Source organism: Psammomys obesus, unplaced genomic scaffold (genome assembly GCF_907164565.1).
Source record: "Psammomys obesus unplaced genomic scaffold, mPsaObe1.curated_primary_1811, whole genome shotgun sequence".
Classification (NCBI taxonomy): domain Eukaryota; kingdom Metazoa; phylum Chordata; class Mammalia; order Rodentia; family Muridae; genus Psammomys; species Psammomys obesus.
The window spans coordinates 1,768,351-1,779,431 of NW_026594184.1; positions in this window are offsets into that span (position 1 = coordinate 1,768,351).

Sequence of the window (11,081 nt, forward strand, 5' to 3'; positions counted from 1 at the left end):
ATATATATATATATATATATATATATATATAAAGTTGGCTCAAACATGTATTTAATTATCCTGTCTGATGTGGTCATGTTCTTGAATTTGTAAATTGAAATATGTATCATTTTACTGTAAATTATTTTTCTTTCATTCCTCTTTTATATTTCTGCTAGTTCACTGTATTGGTTTTATTTAAATGAAGTATGTAGGTAGGGTATATTATCTACGAACTTCATTTGAAGATAGTGAAAGATTGGTGAGTCACAAATTATTTGTTATTAAGAGTCAGTCTTAAGTCTCATAGGAATGAAAACTACTGATATAGAGCTAAGAATGAGAGACGAATGTAGTGAATAAGTAAGGCTTGAAGTAATTTAAATTGTGCAATATTACTGCAGTAGGTGGAACAAAGTTTCTGTGTGAGTGAGCTACAGCACCTGAATGTTTCTGCCTGGGAAGAATTATTACTACTGTGTACCAGACCCTTCACATCTGCATGATAATTTGTCTTCATAGCAATCTTGTAGGATGGGCTTTATCATATCTTCACTTTTCATATAAGGTTATTGGGCCTCAGGAAGAGGAAGCCAATTGCCATAGTTGTTAGGCTAATCAGTGGCAGGCCTTGAAATAAAAGTTCAGTTTCCTTAATTATCAGCAAGCTATATGTCTTTCAATTATCTGCTTTCTACTTTTCCTGGGGTCTCTAACATTGTGTTGGAAAATAAAAGTGAGGCATTTTTATCCCTACACAAGGAAATAATTTAGAGAGGAACCATGATTGAAAATATTTGAGTATTTATTGAGTGCTTTAATTTGGGCTAAGAAACAATTTTTAAACCTATAGAATTCCCTTGCATTAAATGAGTTTTGAATACAATTGGATATGGAAGATGCATAGTAAGTACAATGTTAATAGATAATGAAGAGAAAATGGGATAGTTTAAATAATTCCAGGGAACTCTCTCTCTCTCTCTCTCTCTCTCTCTCTCTCTCTCTCTCCCTCTCTCTCTGTTGATTGTGTGTGTATTATGTGTTGGTTATGTGTGTGTGTGTGTGTGTGTGTGTGTGTATGTGTGTGTGTGTGTGTGTATTAGTGTGGGTGGGTGCTTTGTCTGTCTGTCTGTAGTATATATGTACATATTGTATGTGATGTATGTGTGTGTGTATGTGTATAATCCAATTGTGTCCTGTGAATATCAAAAAGAAACTTCAACAAAGATTTGTAGAATGCTTATTATGTGCATGAAAACAATTCTAGAAAAGAATTGAAGGCACAGTGTAATACTGGAACAAGAAACCAGCAGCTGGGAAAGTGGGAGGTGAATGAAAATGTACCTTTACTACTTACAGGTCTGAGACATACAGGAAAAAAGAACTGAAACTTAAAACAAAATTAGAACTCATATTGGAAAATTGTTAGCCAGATATACTACCCAAAAGCTGGAATGAGGTTACACTTAACTCACTGAACTAGTGTCTAGAGAGAAGAGGTATGTTTAGAGACCAAGGAAATGAGAAAAGCGTTGGGACATGCTGTGGGCGTGAATACATCCAAAGAATCAACAGGAAATGAATAAAAGATTGGGGAGCTGCCTGCAGGGCTCCAGTGAAGCTGAGCTTCTGGGATTTATGCATTTGTTGTTTATCCACTTCGTGCACTACCCATTGTAAATATTCAACCCAAGGCAGCCGCCTCTGCCTCTGCACCTTTCCCAGTCCTGGCCCCTCCGGCCAGTTTTCTGTCTCATTTATTCCTAAATTGTGAACAATCTGAGTAACAAATTATAAAGACAGTGCATACACACATAGGGTTTGCTGCTATACTAAAAATTTACAACAAAATTAATCTGACACATATTTAATGATATGCATAACTGTTATTGTGCTGGGTGGCAATTAGGCATAAATTGTAAACAGCTCACATAAATGCCTGTAATTAGAATTACTTCTAAACAGTTAAACAAAATTCTTAGTTTCTTGGGTTTGTCAGGCTTAGTGTATTCCTCATCTGCATCTATGTCAGCAGTGTGGTGAATGAGTTGGCATTAATCACCATCTTCATCTAGTACTTCTTTGCTAGAGCACAAAAACTTGGGGGGGGGAGTTCTGTTTGTCCAATGTGTACTTCTAACTGCCACTCAAAAAGCCCCCTGTCTGAAGTGTTCTAATACTTCTGCCAGCCTCTGGAGGATACTCTAATCCTTTCCAGAAGGCTTTCAGAGGGATTCAGAAGAAAGTTTTTTTTTCTTTGATAGTTGTAGTAACACAGTGGAGTAAATGAAGTCTGAATCTCAATATTCAGAGCATAATGGGAAGGTAGGTCAGAAAATGAAGAGGAAAATGTCTGAATTTATTATGCACACTTCCTCCCCCTACCCTTGATACCATGAAATGACTAAGTCGCTTTCAAACTATCCACTTTCTGAGGGGATAGAATATCACTAAAAAGAAAATACTACTTCAACCTACCCATCAAGCCTCCTCCACACACACACCTTTAGCCACTAATTCAGTGAAGGCAAGGACTGGAACGCCTCTGAATTCAAAGCCTGTGTTATTTTGATTTTGCCATTAAAGATAAGTGGTCTACAAAATCCTGAGAAAGCCAGCACATCCATGGGGATACCTGTCAATAGATGATCTGTAGAGTTTCATAGATACACCTGAGCCTCCTAATCTGCAGCCAATGGAAATTTTGGTGTTTACCTTCTCTGAACCTCAATTTCTTTATCTGTAAGTGGTAATAAATAGCACCTGTTTTTCAGGATTCTTGGTGAGGATTTAGGAAAATCATGTATATAAAACAGTACCACACTGCCTTGAACAAAGCAAATTTTCATTTATCATTAGATGCATTTGTGGTTTGTGGCTATTGTTGTTTTTAGCTATAGCCTTGGCTTCCTCATTACTGTGCCTGTCCCTCTGTGTGTTTACTTCTGCAGGAAGTAGAACTGCAGGTAATAAATGTATGAAATGCTGGTGGTGAAATCTGTATGGCAAAGCCACTGATGACCTTAAATCAAACAGAACAGCACAGATGGCTCAGACCTTCATCTATATTCCATATTTGTTAGAAGAGGTTGGTGCTGACCCGGAACACACTGAAGTCTGGCATTTAGAGGAGACCAAAGCCAGACCAGATAAAAATGATCATTATAAACATCCATTTTGTTTGTGGTTATGCCACCCTAAATGTGCCTGACACTGTTTTACCTCAGGAGCTAAGCAGGGCCAGGCATAGTATTACTTAGCATTTGCAAAGGAAAATGTTCACTTAATCACCCAAAATGTATTCACTGAACTTTCAACATAAGACCCTGAGTGTACGAATACTATAGGCAAGATATTTTAGAAAGTGAGGGAGAATGTAAGTTAATATGTGCACAAGGGACCAACACAGAGTAGCTTCCACACAGTCAAAGAAGCTAAGATGAAAGATGCACTCCCTTCTGTGTGAAAGGCTGAGGGAAGTTTTGACAATCAAGAGGTTTGTTTTCTCTCACAGCTTAAACTTCAGAACTTTGTGTCTCTGAAATACCACGGATTTCATGGCTGCTCTTTTGACTACCCTTCCTGCATAAAATTCACCCTTACCAAACTAGTATATTAAAACCAAAAACTGACTTATGTTCATGGAATTTGTGGATCAGTAATCTGGGCAGGCCACTGTAGGAATGGCTTTTGTCTGCCCATGTCTGGGACTTCATTCAGGAAAGTTTTATTACTGGCGGGGTCTTGACAACAAGGAGGAGGAATCATTTACTGACCTGTGCACGCCCACATTTTACTCTTCTTTCTGCTCTAAGTCAAGTAGTCATACTCAGTGGAAGGATTTGTATACATTAGATCCTACTTCCCAATAGAAAGACTATCAGAGGATTCATGCATGTGAAATGAACCTTATAGATCTTGTATAGCAATCATTTCTCTCTCTCCAGAGGCAATTAACTAACAAACATGGACATGGGAGGACAAGAAAAAGTAATGGGGGAAAAGAGCCTCCACATGACCTTTCTGTCGTGTGCTCTCCAGACTGGGGACCTAGGAGTACTGTGACTTCTTATAAGGCATTTTAGTGCTTTGAAAGAAAGTTAACAGCCAAGGCAGCCAACAATATACTACATTTTGTGGCTCAAATGTGGAAGTTATTCCCTCTATTCTGAAAGCTACTACTGTACCCTGAATAACACTTGTTGGTGCCTATGCCATGCTGCCTTGTTTCAAGTAGTAACCAAATCAGATTCAAAACAGAAGATATTAACTCTTACTGTAATTAGTGAGTTTGTGAGCATGTTTTAGACTTTCTTCAGTTTCCTATCTATCAAATTAGAATGACTCTCCATCCACTGACTAGGTAGGTATTGAAAATTCCAAATCCATTTTTTCTAATATATTTTGAGAACTTAATTTGGGACAGGCACAGAATTTCAAGACAGACACACAAAACACAGAAATAAACAAAATATTTAATAATGACTAGTTTGCTAGCTGATTACCATAATGACTTCAAAACTTATACTAAGTGGTGGTAGGTGATGCTATGTATAGAGAAGTCAATCTAGATGAGGTAGTCAGGACATATTTAGCTGATAGGAAATTTAAAGAAGGAGTGGGAGAAAACCACTAACTCTATCCAGGTCTTAGAAGGACTATTCTGAGCGGAAGGAACACCAAATGTAAATATTCTAAAGCATAAAATAACTTGCAGATTCAAGAAATATAATTAAGGTCCTGGTGTGGACAGAGCACACAGAGAGAAAACAATGGAACAGGATAAGTCCGGGCTGGTAGATAGAGAACAAATATGTAACTATTGAATAGTCCCCTGCTTCTTAGCCTCTCTTACATAATTAAGCACTCGCTTGTATACTTTAATACTACTTGCTGTTATTTTATTTTTTAATTTTAATTTTTATGTTAATTACAGTTTATTCACTTTGTATCCCAGCTGTAGCCCCCTCCCACATTCCATCCCAATCCCATCCTCCCTCCCTCATCTCCCATTTCCTTCTCCAAATCCACTGATAGGGGAGGTCCTCCTTCTCTTCCATCTGCACTGGCAATTAGGTCTCATTAGCATTAGCTGCATTGGGTCCATTTGCTTCAAAAACATTTTTCTGGCCCTTTACTCTAAGTAGTGTTTATCTTTGTGGCACAGGTGTGTTTCTTGGATGCAGCAGAATGTTGGATCCTGTTTCTGCAACCATTTTGTTAGTCTGTGCCTTATTATTGGAGAGTTGAGTCTATTGATGTTGATAGATAATAGTGACCAATGAATGTTATTTCCTTTTATTGTAGAGTTGGTGGTGTTACTGTGTTTCTGTGCTTCTTTTCTTTTAATTTCTAGTTGTGAAGTTATCTATATCCTTTGTTTCCTTGGGTGTACTTGTTTTCGTTGGATTGGAGTTTTCCTTCTAGTATCTTCTGTAGGGATGGTTTGCTGTGTAGATATTGTTTAAATTTAGTTTTGTCTTAGAATATTTTGTATTCTCCATCTATGTTGATTCAAAGCTTCTCTGGGTGTAGTAGTCTAGGTTGACATCAGTGGTCCCTTAGAGTCTGCATGACATCTGCCCAGGCCCTTCTGACTTTCATAGATTCTGTTGAGAAGTCTAGTCTGATTCTGATAGGTCTACCTTTGTATGTTACTTGGCCTTTTCCCTTGCTGATTTTAATATTTTTTCTTTATCCTGTGGATTTAGTGTTTTGACTATTATGTGAAGTGAGGAGTTTCTTTTCTGGTTTACTCTATTTGTTGTTCTGTAGGCCTCTTCTATGTTTATGGACATCGCTTTCTTTAAGTTGGGAAAATTTTCTTCTATGTTTTTCTTGAAAATATTTTCTGGAACTTGTAGCCGAGAATCTTCCTTTTCATCGATTCTTATTATTCTTAGGTTTCATCTTTTCATGGCATCCTTGGTTTCTTGGATGTTTTGTGTTTGGAACTTTTCCAATTTTACTTTTTCTTTGAGATATGTATCAATTTCTGCAAGTGTATCTTCAGCACCTGAGATTTTCTCTTCCATCTCTTGTATTCTACTGGAGATGCTTACCTTTGTGGTTCCTGATCTTTCGCCAAAATTCTCCAGCTCCAGGCTTTTCTCTGTTTTAGTTTTCTTTATTAATTCTAATTCTTTTTTCTTGCCTTGCAACATTTCCTTCATCTGTTTGAATGTAGATTCCTGTCTTTCCATGATGTCCTCTATTTTCTGTTCATTTTCTTTCTATATGCCACTAATTTTGCCCCTACTTGTTTCCTCTATTTGTTTGGCTGTAGTTGCCTGCATTTCTTTGAAAGCTTTGTTCATTTCCTCTTTATTCGCCTGTTTGTGTGGTTACTTCTTTGAGGGATTTGTTCATTTCCTCTTATATGTCTCTAATAACTGGATAAGCATAGCTTTAAAATTATTTTCCTGTGTTTCTGATGAGTTAAAATATCCATTGGTTTTGTGGTTTGCTGGTGAAACCATGATGCCCTGATTTTTGGAGTATGTGTTCTTAAGCAGACCTCTAGCCATCTGCTTATCTGTAACTTTTGCTGTTTGATCCTGGAGTCTGTAATTCGAACTTGATCCATCTGTCTCTGGTGTCTGGAGTATTCTTCAGGAAGATGAGAGAGGTCCACTGGTTTGAGTGTGTGTGTTGGTGTTTCAGCTGTCACTAAGGAAAGAAAGTCACAAGCACAGGTGTACAAGTGCAGGCAAGCAAGCATGGATGTGTGCGTGGAAATACACCTTGAAGGACAGGGTGCTAGAGCTTGTAGATGCTTAGAATGTGGGGCTTAAGCTCAGGAGAGGGTGAAGGTGCTGGCACTGTTTCTGGGCACAATGCACATGTGCGTGCATGTTCCTTGGATACTTCAGTGGCCTACAAGCTTGTCATAGTGTCCTCCTGGTATTCAGATATGTCCAGGCTCCTGGAATTGTTTGCCTGGACTCCACTGGTAGACCCACAGAACAGAGGTTTCAATGTTGAAAAATCTGTCCCAAGAATCCCCATGTTGCTCACACTGGGTGTATGCATGGGAGGGATCTGATGTCTGGCTGCTTGCATAGAGGGACCCTGGATCTGGGGCTCTATAAGCACTCACTTGAAGGTGTACACACACGTTGCAGGCCTAATAAGTAAGCCTACCATTTCTCCCTGTTCTCTAGTCTCAAATTTGGGGCTGCATGGGGCAAATGAGAGTGTAGGAGATATGTCAGGTCAAGGGTGTCTACTGTTTGTCTGCCTGGCAGGGAGACCTGTACTTATGGTAGCCACTTCTGTTGTCTCAGTCATGGAGCATGGAGGCTCCTGGTAAGAATAGCTGCCACCCCTGCAGGCCTCAGAGGCTGGTACAGTCGCTCCATTGGAGGCCCTGGGAAGCCTGTACAGCAGCCCACAGACCTGAAAGGTCCTGGGAAGCCCATACAGCTACCTGCCATAGGGGAACTGGGAAGCCAGTCTTTGCTGTGTGAGTTACTGAGCAAGGTAACTCACACCTTTTACTGTGCTTGGAGTAGAGGGCACTGCGGGCACACCTCTGCCAAGGAAGGAAGAGAGAGACCTGTTAAGGGGAAGTGCAGCAGGGTTCAATATTCACCAATCTCAGTTCCCGGAGATGTCTGTGGGTGACCTAGAACCAGATGGTCTCAGCTCCAGGGTTGTCCCCTCTTGCCAAGGAAGCCTCAATATGGAAGTTCTGGCTTCAGCTGCCCCCCACTCAACAATTTCCGAGTTTCAGATTCTGTGCCCCTCAGATACCCTGCGTACTGGTCTCTGCCATCTTGGATCTCCCTTGATTATTTCTTTCCATGGAAAAAAAATACGAGTTAGTGAAGCAGAAAAAATGTGGCTTCTGCAAAAATAGTGAGCTAGAGCCAGTGTGATGACAACATTCGAGCATCCATTGGAACCTAGAAGCATCAGGCATCAGCCTTTCTATCAATTAATATGCAAAACACTTTTATTCAGAACATTTTTTTAATTCATTGCCAGGAATGATGGTGAACTAAACCCCAGAAAAACAGACACCTCAGAAAATTGCTCCTTATTTTTCTTGGATCTGCTTTTAAACCACTTCCAGGGATTTAGATAACTTCTTGACCCCATACTACTTTAATATATCAAGAGAGGACCTGATGATATCCACAAAAGATAATGACAATAACTGCTAAAATAATAATAAACAAGTATCAAATATATGTCATGAGTCAGGGATTTTATGTACCAACTCATTTAATGTTTTCAGAAGCATGGAGAGATAGGGTGCTATTAGTATTACCATTTTCTGTATAGAGATTTGAAGACCATAGAAACTAAGTTACTTACTTAGAGTCATAGAACCAGTTGTCAGAAACTAGTGTAAGTGTCAGGTCAGCTTCTTAAAGAATTATTAAATGCTGTAAGTATTCTCCATAACAAGAAACATCCGGGGACCTTAAAACATGGCATATAGAGTTCTTCTAAAAGGGAACAATTATTTAAATTTTCATTGTAACCCAGATAACTGGCTTTATGTTGGCAGAAGTGTGACCCATGTAAAAGTATTTCACCTTGTTCAAGGCATTGCCTTTATATACTGATTAATAATTTTCCAATAATTTCCAGCAAGAATTAGATCCCTAAACCTACACAGAGCGCCATTTTGAATTTCATTTCTCTTAAGAAAGTATGACATGTAATATGCTTCCTATAGTACCTCGAATGAATTGATATGCAGAGAACACCTTGCCTCTAATAGATTTCCTTGCCAGATCTCTCTCAATAAGGCCCTGGCTCAAGTATTTACAAAGAAGAAATCCAATTGGCTGCAATTAGTGTGCTGCATGGATGTGTTGCCTTCTCATTGGCAGAAGGGAGCTACACTGTCATGGAAGTATTGGCTTAACTTTTCCACATGGACATATCCCTCTCCTTTTCACCATACTTCTATCCTCCAAGTGTATCAGAAAAGTTGCATAGATCTAAAATGAAGAATCCAGAGTTAACAATAGAATTATAAGGACTGGATTCTGTTGAGGAAATCGAAACTGATTCTTCCCAGTCTTGGCTTCACTGAGCAAAAGTTCACTGGATGCAGGCTCTGTCCCATGTGCTGTGAGAGGGTCAGTGTACAGAATGAAGAAGTCACAAGAAAGGTTCATACAAAACAGTTTTTTTTTTCCAGGAGTTTACACTTAGTGTTTAGGATGGCATTTATATTTAACATTTTTGTCAAGGAAAGCACTGTAGCTGAAGTCCAAATGGGTAAGAGACAAGATTTTGTCTGTAAGGACACTAACTTGATTTTCAAGAAGTTGTCTTATGTCTAAATAAATTTTCACTGTAGTCTCTAAAATTGGCTTGTTCAACATATTTGCCTTTAATTTACACCAAGTTATTAAACAGGAATACTTTTTCTTTTTTCATTTTTGAAAAAAATATTTTTATATTAGTTATGTTTTATTCACTTTGCACCCCAGATGTAGCCCTCTCCCTCTTCCACTCCCAATCCCACCCTCGCTCCTTCAAATCCCCCCGTTCACCTTTCAAAGGCCACTGATGAAGAAGGTCTTCCTCCATTTTCATCTGACCCTAGCCTATCAGGTCTAATCAGGGCAGGCTTCACTGTGGCCTGGTAAGGCTGCTCCCCTATCAAGGGAAGATGATCAAAGAGTCAGCCACTGAGTTCATGTCAGAAACAATCCCTGTTCCCCTTAATAGGGAAGCCAATTGGAGACTGAGGTGTCATGTGGTGTATTTCTGCAGGGGTTGTAGGTTCCCTCCATGCATGGTCTTTGTTGGAGTATCAGTCTCAGAAAAGACCACTGTGCCCAGATTTTTTGGTTCGGAGCTCCAGTCCCCTCCGGGTCTTTATATCTCCTCCTTCTTTCATAAGATTCTCGGCACTATGACCAATGTTTAGTTATGAACCTCAGCATATACTTCGATACTCTGCTGAGCAGAGTCTTTGAGTAGTCCTTTGTGGTAAGCTTGTGTCCTGTTCTCTGTTCTCTGTTTTCTCCCTCTTCCGATGTCCACCCCATCTGCCTTTCTGAGTAAGGATTGATCATCTTACCCAGTATTCTCCTTGCTTACCTTCTTTAAGTGTACAGATTTTAGTATGTTTATCCAATATTACATGTCTAATACACACTTATAAGTGAGTATATATGATATATGTTTTTCAGTTTCTGGAATACCTTACTCAGGAAGATCTTTCCTAGATCACACCATATGCCTGCAAATTTCCTGATTTCCTTGTTTTTAATAGCTGAGTAGTAGTTTGTTGTGTAAATGTACCACAATTTCTGTATCCATTCTTCTGTTGATGGACATCTGGGTTGTTTCCAGGTTCTGGCTATTACAAATAAAGCTGCTATGAACACAGTTGAGCAAACACAGTTGAGTCCTGGTTGTGTACTTGAGTATATTTTGGATAGATGCCTAGAAGTGTTATAGCTGGGTCTTGAAGAAGCACTATTCCTAATTGTCTGAGAAAGCACCAGATTGATATCCAAAGTGGTTGTACAAGTTTACATTCCCACCAGCAATGGAGGAGGGTTTGCCTTGCTCCACATCCTCTCCAGCATGTATTGTCACTTGAGTTTTTTTTTTATTTTAGCCATATGGTTGGGTGTCAGATGAAATCTCAGGGTCGTTTTGATTGGCATGTTCCTGATTACTAAGGACTTTAAGCATTTTTTTAGAAGTATTGCTCCACCATTTGATAGTCCTCTGCTTAGAATTCTCTGTTTATTTCTGTACCCTATATTTTAATTGGATTACTTGATTTGTTGCTTTTTAATTTCTTTAGTTCTTTATATATTCTGGATAATAGCCCTCTGTCACATACAGGGATGGTGAAGATCCTTTTCCAGTCTGTAGGTTGTTGTTTTGTTCTGATGACAGTGTCCTTTGCTTTACAGAAGTTTTCAGTTTCATGAAGTCCCATTTATTGATTGTTGCTCTTAGAGCCTGTGCTGTTGGTGTTCTGTTTAGGAAGTTGCCTCATGTGCCAGTGAGTTCATGGCTTTTTCCCACTTTTTTTTTCCTAACAGATTTAGTGTCTGATTTTATGTTGAGGTCTTTGATCCACTTGGACTTTAGTTTTGTGCAGGGTGATAAGT